This window comes from Lepisma saccharinum, chromosome 2, assembly GCF_977018435.1.
Source record: "Lepisma saccharinum chromosome 2, izLepSacc3.1, whole genome shotgun sequence".
In the NCBI taxonomy this organism is placed as follows: domain Eukaryota; kingdom Metazoa; phylum Arthropoda; class Insecta; order Zygentoma; family Lepismatidae; genus Lepisma; species Lepisma saccharinum.
Window position 1 is genome coordinate 41430588 of NC_139230.1, and position 25071 is coordinate 41455658.

Genomic DNA, 25071 nt, shown 5'->3' on the forward strand with positions numbered 1-25071 from the left:
AGTAACAAAAATAAAATATCCACTCCCTTTCTCTATCACATGAATCGCTATTACCTAAAGGTAGACTTGGGAAACAAAGAATTAAGCAGTTCAAACTTCATAGCAACACATCAAGAAGTCGTATCAAGAAAAACATCCAAACACATTAGGCACCTTTAATACAAGACTACTTAAAATGTCGCAACTGTTCTAGATACTGAAAATTGCGAAATCATTTCCCGAAGTCTGAATCTGGAAGGGAATTTTTCCCCCAAATCCTGATACGTCATTATACGGAATTCCCCACACATTCATAAATCACAAAATCAATAAATGTCTTTATTATGTTGCTAGAGTAATACAGGATATAATTGTAAAGATTAGTGAGAATTCCAGGTAGGAATGTGTTCTGTATTTTTTTCACAGGGGGGCAAGGCAGGCTCTCAGGGGAGTTGCCCCCCCTGCCCCCCTCTAGCTACGGGCCTGAGTCTTAGCCTGCCTGCCTGTATGTTACGCCCCTTATTTGAAGTATTCATTCAAATTATAACGTTTAAGTAGAATTTGAAACCAGATAAAAACAAAATGTTTCAATTTTATTGCCCACAAAAATTAGCCTTTTCCATATTTTTCTCAATTCTATTTATTACTCGTATATTACATTTATTTAAAAATATAATCCCCATGGAACGCAAGTCCCTGGGCCGTCGACCACTTCGCCCTCCCCTTGCTACGCCACTGTGTACTAATATTGAGTCTTCAAATTTCTCTGAGATTTTGGCATTTTTAATTGAATTTCCCTTTCAGCTTAAAATTCGGTCCCTGCAAAAATGGAAATTTCCCTTCGTGTGGCAACACTGGACCCGGGTTCGATACCCGGTGGAGGGATATAGTGGTTCGGATCCCACTTTAATATCTAGGTCCAGTCCCGTTTAGCCTCTCTGTGAATAAAGTGGACTTCAAAAAATAACTCAAACAAACAAAAACCCTGAAATTGTTCTCCTGTTCTCTCCCCATCCCAATTAACAATAAGAAATTTTATAAATCAACCCAGGACACATTTCTTACACTCAGCGACTAAGTGTGCCAAGGACACGCGCCCCACCTGCTCCGTCACGACGCCCGTGACAATAAAGCGGGCCATCCATTTGCAAGGAAGCTCATCAAGCTCATTCTCCCGCTCAAGGTCGCTGACCCTCGCGCCAGGCATGAGAACGGTTTATTGCTATCCCATGTGACAGTGGATGGGGGGTTGCGGTTGGGATAAAGTTCCAAGATCTCATCAGTTTTCCTTATTATCCATTTTGCCCTGACTCATCTCACTCAACAGGTCGCTAGGTGCCGTGGCTTGCCGCGAGTTGATAGCTTCCTGGAGATAAGGTTTATTATCCACAAAATTCATTCAGGCATTCCAAACATTTGGAAGTTTTGCACCAGTCTATTTAATTTATATTTCATTTGTATATAAGCTCTAGATGGTTATTATGCATATTTTATAAATATTGTAATACCGATTTTCAGTTATTATTATTATTAATTATTTGTTCCCATGCTTGTATTGAGTATATGAGCTAAGAATATACATTCTAAATCAAAATTATAAAAATAAGTAAATAAAGACCCTAATGCTTGATGCATATTTTATTTATACATCTTTACATCAACAGGGGCGACATGATTCTATAGGAGAGGTCCTTGTTTCTTGATTTCCCCATTTCTATTTACATCTTTATGTCATTACTAATTAGGTTTATCACGGCAATGGAAATATATAATAATGATTGAGAAAATTAATTAGCATCCTTATCCTTAATTATTTAATTAATCGTGTGCCATTGCATCACAAACAATTGGATGAATAATCTCGGGAAAATGCCATGCAATTTATTGTTATGTAAACAGAGTATTAGAAAGTGTGTTCATTACTTTCGCATTCACGTATTTTTCTAGACCTGTTATAGTCATAGGCGATTTTCCCGCGAAAGTCTATTCTAACCAATATTTACAACGCTTTTACATAAACAATATGTAAGAACTACCCTGTGGTCTACAGGGATTAACGCGCACAGCTAAAAACAAGGGCACTGGGTCCGAATCTGGGATAAGTAAAGGATCCTAATTAATTTTCTCAATCGTTTTAGGGCCTCCCGATGGCGCAGTGGTAGCGTCGTCGCCTTGTAATCAAGGGGTCCCGGGTTCGATACCCGGTGGAGGCACAAGTGGTTCGGATCCCACTTTAAACTGTAGGTCCAGTCCCGATTAGCCTTACTGTGCATAAAGTGGACTTAAAACAACAAATCAATCAATCTCAATCGTTATTATATATTTCCATTGCCGTGATAAACCTAATTAGTAATGACAATTTTGGAAACTTTCATTAGGTAAATTAAAGAGAATAAACTTTGTGATGGACAATTTGCTTGGCAATACTTACGTATCCTCCACTACAATAATTACATTTATTGGTAAACCTTGAAAATGAATGCAAAGCAAAGACTATCAAATAATTTCTTTAAAAAATAAACGTGTTCCTCTACCTATCACAATTCCCTTCTGGCTCCAACCTCCTCCCCCAAATATAATATTTATCTGTAGGTCGCCACTAGCTGCCACAGGGAAAACGCCACTTTTTACCCAAGTTCAGATGGACTACGTTAATTTAGCTCTGCATTTTGTTTCGCAAAGTAATGCAAACTGTTTGGCAAAACATATTAACTTAAGCTCATCCTTCGTTGCGATCAACCTTGTGGCATGTGACTTGACGTCGTGTTCGTCTCTATAACGACTACATCCTGGTGACAGCACATCCTGGCATTTTCAGAAAAACCCGGACGAAAATACTGACACGAGGTTAGATTAACACGTGATACCGAAATGTACATGTGATTATTGCCTAAAATAGATGCGTATATTTGTTTGAAGTAGTGCAATAGTCGTATAATTTATCTAAAAATTACTTGACATGTTCTGCTTGTGTGCTTCAAAACAGCACAAGCAAAATGGCGATCCCGTGTAAAATATAGATGTTAGGACAGTGGTGTTCCACAATTAATCACCAATAAATAAATTATCAGTGTGCAAACGATTAGGGGTTATTTTTCCTTATGTTTAATAAGTTATATAGCAGTCAGTGATGCCTAGAGTAACCTGAAGTCAACGCTGTAATGATGTGATGGTCAGATTTGAAGCGTAAATCGGGGAGTAGTTTTACATGGTTTCCTCGACAAAGTGATTTCTTTTCTGGTAACTTCAAAATTAACTACATTACCTCAGTGTTTATGTGCCGACAAATAGCTCATTAAAATGCAACGGAAAAACTATAACTGTGGCAAGAACTATATGCGATCTTTTTATAGGTGTGTTTGGGGCCGTTAACCCACTGTACTCCCTCGAGAATTATGTTCATTTTTTTTTTAATCGACATATTTCGAAGTTTTACGTAATATAAAATTTGTTCCAGCACGCGGAAAACACAAATAACGGAGATATGAACCAAAGTATGACCCGCGTAAGTAAACACCTGTCATTTCGGAGTACTTCCACCCCTTTTTATTTGTAAATACCGTTTGTATGCACACTCAAATAGCGAGAATACGTCGAAAATAAGTATCAGTCACAATCCTAACATAACAACGTAAAATATAGCTTCTGTTGTAAAATGCCCTGTTGGGTGCTATATTCGCTTCCGCGAAACCTTCGGGCTGTTCTGCTTCACGGTAAGGTAACAGACTTACTTTACTTCACAATAACACATTTCTGTGAACTAAAAATAACTGAAAACGTTCATAATCAAACCAAATCGGCCCAAGTTCTGATTGTTTAAATCAGATTTCATCATGGTACACAGGCATTTTTGTATTGTTCGATTCCTATGTATGTCTGTTAACACATATTTCGGAGTTTTAGCAATTACTTGTTGTGTGTTTGATTGAGAATGTTTTTTGTTTTTTTCCACTTTCTATACTCCTATACGATTCTTCTCTTGCAATCAAGCCATTTGTTTATTGTCGTCTTGATCACGGATTGCTGCTGCCATCTAGGTTCACTTGGATGGTGCGAAGGGGTTTCATAGTTAGGTTAGGTGAATCCCACTTAGAGCTATTAGCATTCAAATAACGTCTCTCAATGATTTTGTGGTTAGGTTAGATGTACCATGTTAGAGCTCCTAGCATTACAATAACTTACCTAAATACTTTCAATATCTTATCATGTTGGCGTTGGTCTCAAGCACGAAACCTCTTCGAGCCTCGCTGTGGCATTAGTTTGTACAATGCCTTGTTGATAGAAAGGTGGGTTATTTGTGTAAGGTACCTGCTACATCTTATTTATAAATATGACTTTTCAGTACTGCAAACAGTGCTAATTACTTTCAGAAAGCTTCAAATTTACTTCCACAATCATTTACACTATTCTGCGATACTTTATCTTTCTTCTATGAATGAAAAATGTCTTCTCAGTGGAAGTGCGGATGTATGCATATTTTTAAAGTCTTTTTCCATCAATAAATTGCACTTTTCCGAACTTCAAACAGTGGTAATTACTTTCACCTAGGTTCGAATTTACTGTAACAATCATTTATACAATTCTGCAACACTTCGTCTTTCTCCTATGAAACTTATTTTTTTAAAAAAATAATTAAACATTCGGAACCGATACCACAAAATCTTCATAAACCATGCAGAATATTTCACTTTCTCGAGGTGTTACAGAGGGTCAAGGGTACTAGTAGAGTTTCAGATGTTTAACTAAAATATAAAAGTATATCGAGTATAATGGATGTAATGAATTGGAGAATAAAGTATGTGTTTGTTGCATATTTTTAACAATATTTTTGATGGTTTTAAGTCTACATGCCTTTAAACCATTTTGTGAGGACATGATTATGTAACAACTGCTAACATACCAATAGGATTAATCATGATGTAACTGCTACTAGCATATCATTAGGATGAACATTTCTTGCGTGATGGTAGTTTATCTAAATTTTTGCTTGTGGTGGAACATAGAAGTTTATTTTTAAACACAAATTTAAATTTGAGTTAAATTTTATCCTAATATTAAATGCAAAATGAAATATCTTTAATAAGACTTTAGTACAAGGAAAATATTTGGTAACTATCCGATATCGCCCGAACAGTTTTCTTCAGATTTACAGGAGAAACTACTTACTGAATTCAGTTTCTGTAGCATTGTCGAAGTTTTCGCGGAGACTGAAAACTTCACCATAGAATGCTGCAGAACAAGAAATAATAACTTGTTACGTAAGGAACTTGCATCTTCTGTAACATTAAGCCGTTGTTTCCATTATGTATGTGCAGATGGCATGAGCGTCGAAAGTCATGCGGTCTCGCCAGTGTTTCCAAACATGCCTTTTTTTTTTACGAGATTTTTTTTTTAACTATGCTTACCTAACCTAACCTTGCTGGAAATGGTCCGTGGGGCTATCGTGAATGGTATTTGTGGCTATCCGTCAATGGTTTGTGAGGACATAATGAACACGGAAGAAGGTATTTTTCGGTTAAGAAGGTTGAAACTGCATACCCACTCCAAATCGACAAAACACAAGCACGACGCGCGATGATCCATAATGAGTACACACCATATTGTCTGTTACCCAAGCATAACAAGGAAGATAAATAATGACTCGTAATATGAAAAGTTCACACTATTTTATGGAAAAAGGCATAACTACACCTTAAAGAATCTTCCGCAATGCAGAATAGGTAAGTATCAATGCTAAAATTAAGGAAATAAACGAGTGAGAGGTGTTCGGGCCTTATCGGATAAGGCATATGAATGTACAAGGAGAGACCCAAGTTCCGATTGTTAAATTCTGAATTTGTCATGGTGTACAGGCTTTTTTTAATTATTTTTTTAACTTGTTTCGATCTCTAATTATGTATGTTAACATATACTTCAGAGTCTTCATGATTACTCACTGTGTGTTTTCTGGAGAACAACGTTTTCCTTCCGTATACTCCTATATGATTTTTGATTGTTTACTGTGATTCTTTGTTTGCGAGCGGCTATTCACTATACTTCCAAATGCATGGGGTGTGAAGGGGTATTTTGTGGCTAAATGCTTTCGTTGTTAGGTTAGGGGAGTCAGGTTTAAGACTTTCAGCATTAAAATAATGTCCCTAAATGCTTTAAACACACTATCACTTAATATTTGGTCTCGAACACGATAGCTGACATGAAAATCCACAAAAAATCATGTCCTGGTTGACCGAAACTAAGAACGCCTGCTTGATCAAGCTACATTTCAAATCATAATTTATCTGGAAACTGATACTTAGTGAAGCTTTTAACAGTACAAATTAGTTTCTAAATGCTTTGATCTTACTCTCACAATCATCTAAAGCACTTCTTAATACTCTATAAAACTTGGGAAAAATCATTACACAGTTGGAACTGTTACCCAAGGAAGAAATAGATCTGCAATTGAACTCTAGTTTCAGTAACGGGGTCAAAGTTCCGATGGTTTAATTCCAAAATAATCATGGTACACATGCATTTTGAATATTGTTTGATTTTTATTCATGTCTGTTAACACACAGGCCTACTTATTGACTTAGTGATTACTTACTGCTTATTTTTTAGAGACTGATTTTTCCCATCCATTTTTGTTTGCTAGCAGCCATTTGTTTAATGTTGTCTTGGGCTGCTGCTACTATGTCATGTAATGAGGTGGTACAAAGGCCTATTGTATCCCAAAGTTCACTTGTTGGTGCCGACCTTCGTGACGGAGTGGTTAGCACAGCACACTACAATGCCAGGAGTCTTGCGTTCGAATCCCGGCATGGGCGTTCATTGTGAGTGTTTCTTCATCAATTTCATTGTATCATCACTCATCCTCACCTTCGCTATTAGCCAAAAGTGGCTGAAAAATGAAAAATAAACCAGATCAATAAATTCTTCTATAGGTAGGTTATGTTTAGGGCATTCAAAGAACATCTATAAATGCTTCCAACACCTGATCTCATAACATCTCCTTCAAGCACTGTATTTAAATATGGCAGTACTTCATATCTGAGATGACCATAAGCCAAGGGCGGCAGACAGACTTGGGAATGGCTGCTTGCTGGAAAGCATGGATGCTCATGTAAATTATTTTTCAATCATAATTTCTCCGGTAAATAGCCTAATACTTAGTGAAGCTTTTAAGTGTGCTAATTAGTTTCTCCAATTTCAAAATTTACTTCTGCAAAGGTTTCAGTATTCTGAAACACTTCCTAATACTTGTATAAATTTTGCAAAATCTTGATGTGTCTGCAGAACCATTACCACAATGGATAATTGATTTCACAGACATATGTTTTCTGAGCAACTGTGGTACAGTTTAAATTTTAATACTTCATTTCACTTTGTGGAAATTTTCAATATGATAAAGGGAATGAGAATGCCCATAGAGTGTATTGATAATAGTGCACAAGTGCACTTCCCCTTGCACCTCACATGTGTAAAAGTCTTTTCACTTTTTACAACAAAGAAAAACTGTAGCATACAGCCCAAGTATTTATTGCCTTATTCTGGTATCATCATTATACACAGTACTGTTTTTTTTCTGGCACAATGTTTCACCATACCTGCACTTTTCCATAGATGGAATAAAATTAATAACCTTGTACTTTAATGAAAGAAATGTGTATGTGCATGTGTAACTACATTGATTCATGATCATTTATGAACACGTGACAATATTTTGAATATTTCTTATGATGAATTAAATAACAAATCAACTTGGAAGATTACTGGAACCTTGGCCCAAGTTCTTTTTGTTTAATTGCAATTTCATTGAGCTGTGGATGCATTTTTTGCATGGATTGATTTCTATTTATGTCTGTTAACACATACTTCTAAGTTTTAGTGTTTACTTACTGTGTGTTTAATTGAGAATGCTTTTTCACTCTGTATACTCCTACTCGTAATACTTTTCTTGCCACCAGCTATTCAATTACGGTCATCTTAGATACAGACTGCTGTTGCCATCTAGATCAAATGTGTGGGGTGTGAATGTTTTGTTCTGATTTGGTCCATTTTTATCATACGTTGAGCTATTGTGTAGTTTCCAATAGTCAAAAAGTCCCTGAATGTGTTTGTAGTTAGGTTAGGTGGATCAAATGCTCTTAGTATTAAATTTGCATCCCTAATACTTTCATAGCTAGTTTTCAAGCACGACACTTCTTCAAACATCATGTGGAGAGGCAGCAATAAGTAAATACGAGAATAGTCTATGGAATGCCTTGGCGGTTGCCAATTACCTTTTACATCATCATCTCGCCAATAAATAAGAATTTTTAGATTTACGAATAGTGCTATATACTTTCAGAAAGCTTCAAATTTGCTTTCACAATAATTATCAATATTCTGTGAAACCCTTTCTTCTGTTAACAAAAAAATGCGTTGTTGATGGGAAGCACGGATGCTTGCATTACATAGTTTTTTGGCTGATACATTTCACTTTTCTGAACTCCAAACAGTGGTAATCACTTTCACCAAGGTCGAAATTTATTGTAACAATCATTTCCACAAATCTGCGCTACTTTGTCTTTCTTCTATGAAACTTTGAAAAGATTGTTAAACATTCGGAACAGTTGCCAAAACCTTTCTTTCCTGAGGGGAAAAGAAAATACTGGTTACACACATGCAATTTCTACATCAGTTGAGATGCATACTTGTTTAGAGTGGAAGCATACTGATTTGTGATTGCATACTGTGCTACATCAGTCCCTGATTTCAATAGATTAGCTTACAATGTCACCATTGAAGGTTGCAGCTTTACCACCATAACATCAGATGTGAATGAAATAACAAATTGTCAGACCCACCACAAACAATAACAGCCAGCAGTGAGTGGGCTATTGAAAAATCATAAAGTTTGGTACCCTACTAAACTCACGTCCATGAAATTAGGCAGGTGGCAGAGGTTCATGCTGTTGCCACATCGGAGCACAACCCCATGTATTTGGAGTTTTAATAGCAGTCTGACGTGTAGATATGGGACTACATTTCTGGGGCCTGTAACAAACTTTCAATTCATACGATCACCAGCTCTGTATGAAATGAGACTCAGAGGTGGTCCGGAGAGAGATCAGTCTGATGCTCGAACTAGGCAATGCAACCCAGTTGACATTCGCACACAGTCCACGGAAAGCAGCAACTTTTGTCCCACTCTCGCTTTGCTTTTCTCATATGTGGCATCAGCGCAACTGCCCAGCTGCCTATTTTCATGGCCGAGCATTTAGGAAACCTTAATATTGAAATTAAAAATGTAAATAAATAAAACAAACAAAATAAAAGTAATGCACCCTTTGGATAATATTGAGTAACCCAAGCTGCCAATTTTTGACCACAATAATTGCTGTAGAATGAGAGGTTTAGATGAGCAAATTTTGTCAACTAGATTTCTTGGATGACTGATTTTTAATTGCATTTAATCCTGTTTTCTTATTGGGCAACTTTCGAACCACTTCACACACTTCTCACTTTTTTTAAAATGCATATTCCTTTTTGTTTATTACTGAAAAGTGTTGAAAGTAGTGTGTTCTTTGATGTTTTTGTGGAATCAGTAATAAATTCGGCCCAAGTTCTTATTGTTTAATTCAGAATTAATCGTGATACACAGGCTTTCTTTTTTTTAACATGTTTTGATTTCTATTTATATGATTACTTGCTGCATGTTGTTTGCAGAATAATTTTTCCCTTACATACACACCTGTATGATTATTTGTTTGCAAGCAGAGCCATCTATTTCTCTCGTCTTGCCAGACTGCTGCTTCTTGTATGCAGGGCACGAAGATGTATTATGTTGCTAAATACTATTTTGTTACATGAGGTGGGACAGGTTTAAGATTCTTAACATTAATACAACATCCATAAATGTTTTTGTTGTTAGGTGGGCCAGGTTGATTGCTTTTAGCATTAAAATAATGCTCTTAAACGCATCCAACACCTGATTACATAAAGCTGGTCTCGAGCACAAAACCCCCTTCAACCTCCCACTCAAATCTGCCAAAACCCTCTGAAACAACTGTAAACAAAGATTGCTCGCTGCAAAGCACAGACACTCCCATAAGTTACTTTTCAATCATAATTCCATCATAATCAATAAATAATATTTAGTGAAGCTCTTAACTGTATTAGTTAGCTACTCTAGGTTTCAAGCTTACTTCCACAGTCATTTCCAGTATTTGAAAGCTTGTCAAAAATAATTAAACATTCTGAACTCTTACCATGAATTCTTCAAACTGTCCTTCGTGGTTGACATTTTAAAAAATTGCATGAAAGGCAAGATCACATGGACATACCTTTGTGAAATGTAATGCAATTATAGCCCATTTTTCATTATTTCAACATATTTTTTTTAGAATAATGTTTATTAAGGACATAAAAGATTATATGCAATTATAGTTGTGTGTCATGTACTGCTCAACACACACAGTCATGATTAATAGAGTGTATAACCATTATATTTTTTTCTGGACATTTCCCTCATGTGGAATCTGCATTTGTTGTTTCTACAGTTTTCATACGTGGATCTAAATTTAGTAACAGTTTACTATATCGGAAACACATTTCTTCAATTTTACACAAGAAACTACTTACGGAAATGAGTTTCTCCAAGGTTTCGTCGAGGTATTTTCTTTCATCGTGGAATATATTTGACCAGGAAATCATGTATTTTTCAAGAGAAATATCTCACGGACGCACAATTGCCATTGCTTTCATTTGCTTGCCCTTTGACAACGTTTGATGACGTAAGCCCCTGTCAGTGTTTCCAACCCCCCCCTTTTTTACTATGCTTGCCTTACATAACCAAACCTAACCTAACCTTATCGGAAATGGTGTGTGGGGCTATCCGTGAATGGTTCGTGGGGCTATTGGTCAGCTACCATGCATATGGTACGTGGGGCTATCCGTCAGCTACCCGTGCATAATGTACAATTTGCACAAGTGACGAACACAATAGTAGGTATTTTTAAGTGAAGGAGGTTGGAAACACTGAATGCCCACTATGGTAGTCAAGATTTGCCTGCCATATTGTGTGTTATGGAAGCGAAAAAAGGAGTCAAAGAATTTACTCTCTATGTAAAAATTGCCTTTTTCATGTAAAAAGCATAATGGCAACTTGAACTATGTTTCGCAATACACAATTGGTAAGTACGAACAATGCGAAACACAAAATATTCAATTTTAATGTGTTTCCGATATAGTAAACTGTTACCCTAAATTTTTATTAATTTATGTTTTATTGTTTTCTTATCATTGTAGTATGTATTCCTATAATTCATATCGTTTGTCCCAAACTAGAACAGGTGCTTATCTGCTGTTGGATAAACAGTCCAAATTCAAATGATGCCAACCTTCATTGGATTTTACACAATAATGAAAATGTTCCTGATAGGTAAATTGTTACAGAATTTCAACAATTTCATTTCATATCTTAGGTGACCAGAGGACTCAGACAGTGTTCACATGAATGCAAGTAGACATGTGTGTGAATGAAGGACAGTTTCTAGCTGACTTGATTGTCGAATATGTTAGGTGGTCATATTTCGAACTTGCTACCTGAAGATATTAGATTCAAGTCCCGTCCTTTGTGAGTCCCATCATGAATTTCGTCTAATCATCACTCATCCTCAATGTCATGAGTAGCCAAAATTGACAGAAAAGTGACAATCCATAACACAATATATATGTGTGTTGTAAAAATCTAACACACATGATGTACACTATGATACAATGACAATATAGTGAAGGAAGGCACCCACCATAAGTTCATTTCATTATGTATATGATCATGTGTTATATTTGTAAATATGTAATTCCAGCATGTACTGTGTTTAATTTACATCCACAATTTCCCATTGGGTCGTTTTCGAGCCAACTTCCTATGGACACAATGCTGTCTGATTTCCAAATAATTTTCATTATTTTGTGATCTATAGTCGTTTTCACATTCAGAAGACACAATGGGCTCTTATGGACAATGCTTTTCTTATGGGAAATAGGAGCGCGATGTTGTGAAATTTCTCGATTTACAAATTTAGCTTACGTAAAATCGGTACCTGCAGTTTTGCAGGAAATTTTGTAGAGAATACGATGGTGAGCACAAAAAAGTGGTAACTTGTTTACATATTTTTAGATAAATTAAAAACTCAAATTTTCTGTGAAAACAAAATTTTTACATTGTTTTCATTCCTAACATTGAAACATGCCGTAAAATTGAAGCATTCATTATGAAAAAAATTGACACGGTTTTCTAATTGTCATAGGTGATGGTGGTGCTCAGAATTTATCAATACTTTAAAGCATATTCGCATTAAAAAATATTTAAATAAAGTATGTGGAGATTTTTTATATTCATGCAGTAGAAAATGTCGTCACTGGCCATTTTTTGTTCTGTAATTCCAAGTAAAAACTTCCAGTGACAAAGTTGTGAAGAAAATAATGAAATTATTTTTTATAACCACTCAAAGGTTCCCAGAAATATTACTTCCATGCATTTGGAGTTTCTTTTTAACCCGAACTGTGCACAAAGTAAAGGGACGTTGTCTGGTCATCTTGAGCCGACTCACCGCAGCATTCCGGCTAATCACCACCAAGTTTTTGAGTTGTTATTTTATTTCCATTCAGTAAAAATATTAACTTCATTCAGTTTGTCATAATAGAATTGCAATTACTTTAATTTAATAATTGACAATTATTTCCAATGCTGCTGTTGTGAGCAACATTAGTGCTGTCGCAAATACACGTTGTTTTGTTTACATTAAAAGTAAAAGGTAAAGTGCTCCCCTGTGCATAGCACCACGCCATGAAGGCATATAGGGGGTGTGGGGGTAACGCCCCACACTTTCTTGATCCGGTCGTGAGTGGGGGTGATGTGATCAGCATCATGCCCTGCCTGCCTTTACCCCCCAGGGTTTCCCCCAGGTACCCATGTTATTCAATGCTGGGTGGGCGCCGGGGCCGCTTCCATCGTTAGAAAAGTTCCCGGATTTGAGCCGGCCGGGGATTGAACCCGGGACCTTTAGCATGGTAGTCAGACGCGTTACCGACTGAGCCACCGCGGCCACTTTTGTTTACATTACTGTCTACATTAATACTGAAATGAAGATCACCTTTCAGTTTCCAACGTACACATAAATTCATAGACAACAATTTATATATATATGTGTAACACATTACCATATCTCAATGTTATTCTATGAAATAATTACAGAGAAAGGCGAATGAATATTAAATGTGCCTGTGTATTAAATTAAATCTAATGGGAAAATGACATGCTAATGAACTGTAATGTTCACAGTATAATATTAATATTAATAATTACATATAATTATCATTATATATATAAAATATGTAACACCTACATTGTGAAGGAAGCTCATCATTTCCCGGCGACATGAGCTAGCGCTGTATTGGCAACAATGTACGGTTTCTCCATAAGTGCCGTTGTGTCTTCTGAACGTGAAAACTACTTTAGAATAAATAATATTTTAAAATATATGCAAATATGATGAAAATTGTCAAAATGAAAAAAAATAAAAGAAAATTCAGGAACATATGGAACATAATCAGTGAACATAGAGTGTAGATGATTTGCTGAAGATTTTTATTTTATTTTATACCTCACCGGAATTCAAACTCCAAACTGATAGTTTCATATGACAGCTTGAGAGGTGCAAGTTAATATGAACTTGCACTGAATGTAAGCATATTGTCATGCTAAATGTCAAAGTAAGTATGCTATTCTCAATGTACAAGAAATACACGTTTCCTAACACATCAATAACTCGTGAACTACAAATGTACATCAAGATGTTTTTAGTAGAGCTGAGCCAATACCACATCGGTATCTGTAAGTATCGGTTGGAATTTTTCCACCGATACCATTGTTTTTGAAACCAAATCAATCAATCATTGTTTTTGTGTTGCTAAAACCACGGCCAAGAGTAATATTTGTCATTTTCCAAAGTTCGTTCAGCCATCTTTGTGACAGGTTGGAAGGCCAGCATAAGAAGTTCCTCATGTAGTTTTTTCGAGAAATACTGGACAAACCACCACCTCCTGGGAAGCAGATGATTGACAAGTTCAAAGGCATGGACAAAGTGCTGCGAACAAATGTCTTGAAGGCATGTAACTAACTGGTAAAGGCTATCTTGGAAATAAAATAATTCATTTCCAATTTCTGCTCCCAAACTCGTGGGGTAATGGACAGACAGTTTTGAAACCAGCATTGCTATCATGCTTGGCTGTCACTGGATTGCAGTGTTCTTGGGAAAGATTGGTAAAGGTCACTGTAGAATTAGTTGTGTTTTATCTACATTCAAGCTTGGAGGGAGGGTTGTGGATTCAACAATTTCTTGTAGTCTTCTCTTCTGCGTAAGTGACTGTTGGTATTGGCCGATACCACAGTGATTTGTTTCTATTGTAAATGACAGACAATGATGGACAGCATAGCATAAAGAGAGCAGGTCAGATGAGTGTTTTAATAACTGTATTTGCATATTTTTTACATATCTTTTCTCTCTATACAGGTTAATCCAAACAATTAGAATGAATAGTGTTTACTTGAAATTGAAGAAGACACACAATCCACAGATTTTTTTTTATTTTTGTACTGCAGTACTGTAAAAAGTCTTGTAACATTTCAAAAACCTCTTTCTTTGCATCCTCTGGGTCTAGAGAGAAGTTCACATAAAAAAGAAAATACCAAATGCGTCACAAGACATTTTGAAGTGTTATAATGCTACATGAAAATAATTTGGGAGTGATGTCAATGTCAATAAAGGAATGTGATGCAATGAGTTGGTTTGACTCGGTAATTAGCCTTTGTTATTTTAAACCGAAATTATACAAGTATCAATATTGGAATCGGTGAAAGTATTGGCATGGGTTGAAAGTGGTATTGGCTCAGCCTTAGTTTTAGATATATTTTGTAGCATATGCCCTACATTAATGTAGACTTCAAAAATTCTTCCATCACAATTACATGCTTAGATGGAAATATATGCATTTGATAAGTATAATAATAATGGTGCAGGAATCCTGTTTTGCAATTGAATTCCAGCTTTTAGATTTTTAGAATATAAATTGCCCCACAATTGTATTACTTATTCTTAATATGATATTTACATGGAATACAAATGTAAACATGGAAATCAATGTATGGACATAATCCCAAAATAAAATGTCTACTTTAACTGGTGAAAGGTTATTCCATATCAAATCATGCATTACCATTAAAAAGTAATTAAGTTTGGGCAGTGTTTAAATATTTATTTGTACATAACTTTCCTGGGACTGCCCATCATCCAACATGGTGCATGGAATTGTTTCCTTAGATAACTGTTTACGAAAACCGATAGTCCTGAAAACCTGAAATGAAATTAGTTTCGTTGCATTGATCTGTACTTTCTAAGATAATTGAGGAAGTTTTGCTAAAACAAATCACTTCTTCACTGCTAGAAGTTATGTAGAAATTTGGGTAATAATTGTTAAAATATTGAATTTTTAAGCCAGATTTTTAAAATGAAGGTGTCTTATACTCAGTAGTAGGTTAAAAGTATATATAAAAATTTATATCACAAAATACTTACGTTTCATGAGTATCTGTTTTACGAAAGAATGACGTTTCGGGGCCAACTGTTCCCTTCTTCAGGTTCTCATTCTAGACCAGTATGATCACTACAAAGCCACGTCAATTAAGACAAGGACAGAGGAAATAGGTAAAACAGTTTTGTCTTTGCCTTAATTGATGTGGCTTTGTAGTTATCATACTGGCCTAGAATGAGAACTTGAAGAAGGGAACAGTTGGATCCCGAAATGTTGTTCCTTCGTAAAACAGACACTTACGAAACGTTAGTATTTTATGATATATTTTTATATATACTTTTAATATACATAACGTGAATAAGTCGTACACGCCTTGAAAATGAGTCAGCAGTAGGGCTGAGCTGATACCAATGCCAATGTATCGGTATTAGAAAATGTCTGTTGGAATTTATTTACCTATCCTGGCCGATACGTTTCTGGCAATTTGGTCTTTGAAAGGGTCTGCTAAACTGCCGCGTGACACTTTTGTAGTACTCAAATTTTCGTGGGAATTGTGCAAAATTTAGAGTTTATTTTTATTTTGCACAAGTTGTGTGTCAAATAACAGGATTTGGTAATTACGTAAGATGTAATTTAAAGTCTGATGTAATTCTTGATATTTTAAGGAAAAACTTGGTAAATAGATGCATATGTTTGGAGTGGAATACTTACATGCCAATATTAATCAATACTTTGAACAACTTTTAATTATTACATTTTTCAACCTTCGGTATTGGTGGGAATCAGTGAGAGTATCGACATAGGTATGGGTATCAGTGGTAGGTTTGAATTTTTTGTCATGTGCATAACTACCGAAAGGGGCTTTGAAATGCATCCCTTTTTTTGAGCATGGACTTAATCATGGCCGTTTGTGGAATTTTAACAGTTTTTAGAGTTGAATATCTCGAGAGGTCCTAAAAAAAATAAATAAATTTGGCATAAAGGAAGCCTTACATGTACCTAATTATAAGTAAAAATCTAAACTTTTGGACTCAACCAGTTTGGTCAATATGGAGCATCACACGTGACTTAAATGTGAGTAATTTTTTCCAGTGGGGAAGCTGGCAAATATGTGATACTATGTTGCTTTTCATGATGTTGTTTAAGTCCACATCATGCTCAGTTATACTAATTAGTACTAGACCTACAATTTTAAGCGTGATCTGAACCACTGCACAATGTATCTACATCGGGCATTGAATCTGAGACTCTTTGATTGCATAGCAATGGAGTTACCACTCTGCCATCAGAGAATCCAGAATTTTCTACTTACATTTTGCCAGGGAAAGAATTTGCATAAATAGATATTAGCTGTTAACAGTAGAGGATTTGTACATGTTATAATCGGATGTTAATCATGCATTGACTGTGATTTGTATTTTTACTAAAAAAATTATATTTCACGGTGCAAAATTTGATGCTGAGTGTAGAGCAGCTGGCCTCTGAGCCAAGCATTGGGTGAATTTTGTTACGGATCTTTATTACATGGCAAAGCAAAGTCACACTAGCACAACATATTACGTAGCTCACTCTGTCCATGGAAATGTACCTTTGCACAAACTCAGAAACCAATTATAATATTAACTGATGAAATGAGGGGTTTGAAAACTTACAAGCTGAAATGTTTATATCAGTGGTTCCCAAAGTGTGCGCCGTGGCTGGCTTACAGGGGTACCTCGAAATGTTCCAATATTTTCACTGAAATGACACTTACTTCCAAATATGTACTAATTTAGTACTTTTTATATATATGATAAAATGTTTCTGAATTTGAAACCAGCGAGGGGAAACGGTCCCCCCCACCCCTGAGAGCCTGCTTTGCACCCCCTGTGAAAAATACAGAACACATTCCTACCTGGAATTCTCACAAATCTTCACAATTATATCCTGTATTAATATAGCAACATAACAAAAACACTTATTGATTTTTATGTGATGTATGAAGGTGTGTTGGATTCCGTATACTGTCCTATCAGGATTGGGGGAAAAGATTCCCTTCCAGATTCAGACTTCGGGAAATGATTTTGCAATTTTCAGTATCTAGAACAGTTGTGACATATTGAGTAGTCTTGTATTAAAGGTGCCTAATGTATTTGGATGTGTTGCTATGAAGTTTGAACTGCATAATTTTTTTGTTTCCCAAGTCTACCTTTTAGTAATAGTGATTCATGTGATAGAGGGAGTGGATATTTGATTTTTGTTACTTAGTGTTGCTTTTCTGCCACATCTAGCTAATCGTGACAATGAGTGATGATGTGAAATTGATGATGAGACACTGGCAAACAGGGGGGCAGGGGCATTGTCCCCCCACCAATCTTGGATGGAAGTCCAATCTAGGGGGCAAACATTGAAGTAAAGAAACATGACTAGCAGAATCTAAGAATAGCAGGACAAATGGATACTCAAGATGGAATTAGTTTTCAAGTGTTTCTTCCATTTTTCTTCCAGACGGCTAACGGCACTTGCCCCATTGATTTCTCTTTTCTTACAAATAAAAGTACATTTTGTAAAATTGGAGAACACAATATCTGCTATTCTTATAGTTCAAGTTCAGAGCCATAGCTAGGGTGCGGCGGGAGTCAACCCTGGGAGCCAAAACGATCTAAATGAAAAAAAAAACAAAAAAAAACATGGCAAAAAAAAAAGGTAAAGGTAAAGTGTTCCCCTGTGCATAGCACCACGCCATGAAGGCGTATAGGGGGTGTGGGGGTAACGCCCCACACTTTCTTGATCCGGTCGTGAGTGGGGGTGATGTGATCAGCATCACGCCCCTGACCGCCTTTACCCCCCAGGGTTTCCCCCAGGTACCCATGTTATTCGACGCTGGGTAGGCGCCGGGGCCGCTTCCACCGTTAGAAAAGTTCCCGGATTTGAACCGGCCGGGGATCGAACCCGGGACCTTGAGCATGGTAGTCAGACGCGTTACCGACTGAGCCACCGCGGCCACACTAAAAAACATGGCGCCCCATGAAATTATTTGCACTCTATTAAATCAATATTGTTTTCAGTTTGCAAATATTTGGATCTAAAGATTTTCTTGCTCGCTTCAATCCCAATATAATTCTTTTCTGTAATGCATTCTAAATTACCCGAGGGAGAAGTAAGGCCAGATATATACTTCAGATTGTTGCTGCTTAAATGCATGAACAATTCTTTTGAGGAAAAGCAGCGTGCACATTTGAGAGAGAATTTGGCAGATGCATTCATCATGTATAATAATGTATTTAGATAATATATATATATATATTAAAGAAACTTTGAATACGTACACAATTTAGTGTTAACATATTGCATACCTAGGTATGTATTTTCTTATTTTACGTCGCTCCATGTTGCATATGTGTAAAATATATGTTGTACATGAAAGTTATATGTGTCATATGTACTAAAGGAATAATGTTCGTCATGCATATTCTGTCTTTCAAACCCGGTGGAGGCACATAGTTTTTCGGATCCCACTTTAAACTCTAGGTCCAGTCCCGATTACCTTTACTGTGCTTGAAGTTGACTTAAAACACCAAATCAATCAACCAATGTCTTTCAAAAATACAGTTTGTGTGCTTGTTTTCCATTATTAGCTAATATGAAATTGAACATGTTGGAAAGATATTTAAAATCATTTGTTCAAACACAAATACTTTAGCCCAGACTTCTACCTCCTTTTGCTAGATTTACGACTATAATAATGTATTTTAACGCTACTATTATTACTACAACTACCACCACTATATTACTAGTATTATTATTGGCACCTTTGTCCTGGTACTTGACCCTCCTCTCCAGATAAAAATTTATGGTTTCGCCTGTGCTCACAAAGAACACTCATGACCAGGCTCGAACCTGGAACCCCTGGCTTCGTAGTGTGTTATGTAACCATCCCACCATGGAAGTCTGCTAGTGAAAGATGTAAGTCAGATTACTGGCTCAAATTATTATCAAACACGATGAAAATGTGATAGTGTTTCACATTTATTATTTCGGTTAGAAAGAGATAAAATTTGTAGTTTGATACGGGTTACACTAAGCATCTTATGGAGCGTAAATATCAATTTCAAATCTTATGAAACATTCTCTATGCAAACACATCAAATATGATAAGCTACATAGGTGTGTGTTATGATATCCATTTTATAATGGAAATGTGAAGTTTTAACCCTGATTGTTTGCATGATATAGTTTCCATAGCATGTTATATATTGCTCTCAGAATTTTAAACGGCAATAAAAATAAATGACATTTCCAACTGCAAAGCTATCAATGGGATTGCATACATTAAGGACAGAAGATGCGATATTTCGATTACTTGTAACGTCGAAAGAATAATTAGACGAGCAAATAGTGACTGAGAAAAGTTGCTTGCCTTGATGTCCTGTACACACTGTGAAAGTTGTCGGTATTATCAGGCGGAAACCTATGAATATAGGTTCAAGAAAATAACAAGTAGAAAAAAGCTGCAGTGAAATAAATATGATTGAGAATCTCTCAAATTATATTCTATTTACTTTCTTATATTCATATTACATTGTGTCTGTAGCAGACGTTGTCTGTTAAAGTATCTCGGGCACAACCTAATTTTTTGACAAATAATTATGTCAACTCTTCTGCTATGGAGTGGATTCTCCTAATTTTATCCATATATCTTAAGCCATTCTGTGACTGGCAGAAATCAGTATCAGCATTAAAAAACCCTGATATTTGGGGTTTGTATGCTTCTGCTCAAAAAGTGGTAGCAATAAGCGGCCCAGAGACCTCATGCCGTTGAAATGGGGTAAGGCAAAGGAGGCCCCTTATATCATTAGGTTTCATACCATAGTCATTAAGGAAGGTATGGGTATGGATACAACATTTCTCTCTATAAAACTTGATATGAAATATTAATGATGACACTGTAATCTAAGAAGTCATTGATCAATCAAGGGATTCCTATTTGTTTGTCGGGTCTCAAACACATGTATTTCAACAACACGATATTTTGCAAAATGGTTAACGTAACCAGTAGGCAAACATTGTCTGTAGTGATACAAAGGTCTTTCATTTGAAGCAAATAGAATGTGTTGTGGAGTAAGGGACCCATGTTTTAATGTTTTAGCAAGTAGGCCTACAAAAAATGTATTATAAATTTTTACACAATTCATCAAAGTGTAGATAATATGTAACCATTATTATTTAATTAATTCAATTTTTCTTGCATAACACAACACAATGGTGGTGTTGGATAATCGTTAGATTCCTTTGTGCATAAAAATCTTGCATACTGGAAACTAGAGGGAAACTTTATGAAGCACGATTTATAAAGGACTTTCTTAATCAGTTCTGCAGAGAAGCCAAAAGCTGGTGTTACATATTAATCGTATTTTAACATTATTGATCTGTAAATACGTATAAAGTAGATACAGTCCCGATTAGCCTATTTATGTTAAACTTTATCTGTGTATTCTTTGGTAGTCCGAAAGGTAATTATCGAAATATTGTTACTTGATGTTGCTCGAACTTTATTTGTTCGTTGGAGTTTCAAGATATCATCCCTTTCCTGTTACTTATCACTTTTGGAGGAGGGGGACAAGTGCCCCTCTGTACTCTGCTATACCTGCTAATGCAAGACAATATATTAAAAAATTGGCCCCCTCTAAGATTGACTTCACCCCCCCCCCCCCTATTAAGAATTCCTGGCTATGGGTCTGTTTGAAACCTAACCAACCACACTAACTGAGCATTGCAAGTGTTAGATAGGCCTACATTCTGACTTAGGTGCTGTGGAAGAATCTTGAAACATTAAGGGTGCTATGAAACGAAAATGTTTGGGAAACCTTGGTTTATATTATAATTACAGGTTTATGAATACTACAAATTAAAGAAAATATATGGAAAGAGCCATTTTGCCAATAGTGAATATTAATCATTTCAAACTTGAAAAGATATATTTTTCATAATGGACTGCATGGATGGATATGAATCCATTATGAAATGGCAAATATAGAACCCTTACAGTTCATTCCCCTGTCATTTAATGTATGTGACCATGACTTGGGTGGTTTTACCCCATTGAAAAACAGCATAGTTAGAGACATTTCTTTTACAAAAACATTGTACAATAACAGGGTGGCTACTCACTGGGAATTCATTGAATTCCAGGAATTATGCATGAATTCTGCTTAAATGTTTCTCCATAGACGTGAAAAATTGCAACTTTTATTAATCCAGGTCCCATTGAATTTATACATATTTATGAATGCCTTGAGGCGAGTTTTTCACAGTTCAACTTTTATTTTTGTTGAGGAAGGAAAGGAAAACACTGTGGAAAATAAAACAGAATTCTTTCAGTCTGTTTACTTTGTTGGTGTCCATTGCAGAACAATCTTATCTGACAGACGGAACATTATTGCAAGATATCTGAAAGTTGATTAGGTAAATTTGAGTTTGAAATTCTTATACAATTAATTATTTGTCATAGATTAGTATGTTCTGTAACATTTGTGTCTTGTTTTTGTAGATGTACAATTCGAGTCTGAGTATGTGAAATGACAAATGTCAACTCCAAACTTTAAATTAAGTATTTTAAATTTATATATATATATATATACCATTTAATTGAATTGAATTAGAATTTTTGGATACATTGGAATCATGCAGACACTTTGTGTTGTATGTTGTTAATATATTTGTGTATGTGTGTGGGTGGTGAGATGCGGTAATACATAAGGTTGAACTATAGTGGAACCACAAGCAAAAAAGCCTGCACAGACCCGCGACTCCTGTGCACCGTACTCCCCCATGGAGGGGAGGGGCAGAGTGGAGCATGCTTCCTTATGACCCGAGTTGAACGGAAGAAGGGGGAGGTGCACGGAGACTTTTTGCTGAAGATTCTTTTGTTTGTGGTCGCTCTATGGAGAAAACATGTGCTGCTTGTAGAGTAAAGGTAAAGTTCCTCGTGAATATGGCATTGTATCATGAAGGCACATTAAGGGGATGTGGGGATAGAGCCCCACACATTCTCGATCTCTGCCATTTTGGAGGTGATGTGATCAGCACCATGCAACAGCCACCTTCCGGTTAAAGTGGACTCCTTTCCAAACTATTTATAATATCAGATCAGCAGTTATACTTATGAAATGATTCATCACTGTTAGTATTGATAGTGCACCCGTTAATAGGTTTATACCTATGTTTTTTCTTAATTATTGGCTACGATAAACTCTTCACCTCATCAATCATTATTTCTTGTATTACTTTTCTAATTATTGTGTGTAATTAGAATAATAAAGCTTTGATGCAATAGGGAAATTATATATTTTCCCTTTATCTTGAAATTTGTGTATCATTTTCTTCCTCGATATCTCTTTTATTCATGGACAGATAAGTAAAATATGCCTGCCCAGTTATATTTGCTGTAATATTTAATTGGAACAGCAAGAAAACATTTAATTATAACATTTAGCCACTAGTAAGATTTTTTTTTCTTTATGGTAGTCTCATTCATTTTTAGTTGTTAATTGCAGAGCATTTAAGGAGAATATGAATTATATTTCCCTATTTCCTACAATGTCACGCACCGTGGCTTTGCGGTCTAAGGCATCATGCTTTCGCATCTGGTTACGGCAGGTTTGAGTCGCCTGGGGGAAGCTTAACAAATTTTATTCTTGAGATTTCGGCCTGTGTATGGGACCAGTTGCCACCCACCATTGTGAGGAAATTGGGGAGTTACGAATGAGTAGCTAACCTGGTCATGGAAACCTACAACAACAACTGGGAGTTCATCATGCTGACCACATGTCACCCGGTAACTGGTTGGATAATTTCCTACCTCAGCAGTCAGTAGGTGGGCCGTGCGGCTGTTGTGTCACATGATATTATTTCCTACAACAGATGTTCCTACCAGATGTAGTGCAGGTTCATCCCAGTGTCAGGCTGTGTCAAGGAAATTGTGTCCAACCAAGTAGATGCTGTACGCAAGAATATCAGTGTAGATTCAACAAATGCCTGTCTTCTGCTTTAAACATGTCTGTCATTGGTTAGCACGCGCCACATGATCATACACCACACCATACACCACTCTGGAATGTAGTGCAAACAGTGCAGACACCAAATACATTACATGTCACCAAATTGACAAAGTAGATGTCTTGGTGTTGCACTTTGGAACCAACTAGATGTGAGAGTGCAAAGAGAGTAAAAAAAGTGCAGTGAACTAAACAGAGCTAGTGTAACATGATCTGGACTCCACTCCTGGTATTTCTTTCTTTGAGCTTCTGCTGTAATTAATTCATGTGATTAATCAGCATTCAATTATTATCAGCAGATATTGGAATATTTGTAAATTTACCGTTATGTCCAGAAAGGAAATGTGCTGTGGCCAAATCTAGAATTAAGTAATTGTTTGGGACATGTAATAATGACACTTCGCATTTACAATAGATACAATATGCTACATTAGAGTAGGGGGGGGGGGTGATAATTTGTTACCAGAGAACTTTAGTTCAGAGTTGCATACTTCAAAGTCTATTCAAGCTTGTAAAATAAACTAGTGAGAAACAGCAGATAGGTTTAACCAAATTTGCAAGATTACTGATGACACTTAAGACAAAGTTTTAACTTCAGGCCGAATCACAATGAACTGGATTTCCAGTAAGAATGTCCTAGTTGGTGCTGGATTGGCTATCTGGCTGAAAATGATGGCTGCCAGGCTGGCTGCTAGACTAGTTTTGATGACTAGACCATGTTCTAATTGCAACTGGCTTCTTTTTCTAGATTCTGTGGTAACAGCCAATCAGTGTGTAAGTTTGCTCATGTATAAATAATCTGTAAGTGTGGCAAAGAAGAGGTTTTTTGTCTGTGGTTTCCGAGTGTTGGTTGTTTTTGTTTGCTGCTTGAAGAAAGAAAAACGTAACAGAGATGAGATACATTCATGTTCATTAATATTTAGGAATTTTATCCAAATCGATGAGATTTGCACACAACAGATGTAATTAGCTGATAATGAAAATCTTCATTATTACCAGTGTATTAAAGGTTTAACATGTTTAATTCAACAGAATATTTTTTTATGAATGAATCCTTTGAATCTCTCTTTATTTTTTAATAATGACAGCATTAGCTATTCTCCTACGACATTCTTCATAAAGTGGCTCGTCCATCTTTTTAGCTTGTCTGCTCTGTGCAATGCCTTGTGGGAACAAAAGTAAAATGACAAGTATGGTAACGAGTTTCATGTGAGGTGAAAAAAGAGACAAAATAGGAAGACTAATCTTTTGGTAAATCTTGGAATCTGTTTTTCCATGCAGCTTCTCCAATACTAAATTAGTTTCTACAGGAAAGAATAAGGTGGAGAGAGATATTTGTGAAAATCAAAACCCTCTGTAGTCCAGCTGAAGGTAAAACATGGGTAGACTTTTTTTTAAAACCATAACAGCTCTTTATGTTCATATTCATAACCCTCCCTTTAGAAATTCTTGGGTGGGCATGCCACTGCAAATGTAAGTGAACTGAGAATGACATCAC

General features: G+C 36.1%; 1 protein-coding gene across 2 annotated transcripts in view; it reads left to right on the top strand.

Annotated features, from left to right (window-relative positions):
* Nucleotides 1-2629: 2629 nt before the first annotated feature.
* LOC145984013 (cyclin-D-binding Myb-like transcription factor 1) overlaps nucleotides 2630-25071 on the top strand; it is a 101207-nt gene continuing 78765 nt past the window's right edge. Inside the window, exon 1 of one of the 2 annotated variants that reach the window (XM_083117321.1) lies at nucleotides 2630-2826. The gene's annotated coding sequence lies outside the window, so the exon portion shown is untranslated. Of the gene's footprint in view, nucleotides 2827-3415; nucleotides 3485-25071 lie in introns of those variants that run through there. The other variant, XM_083117322.1, reaches the window with a different exon arrangement.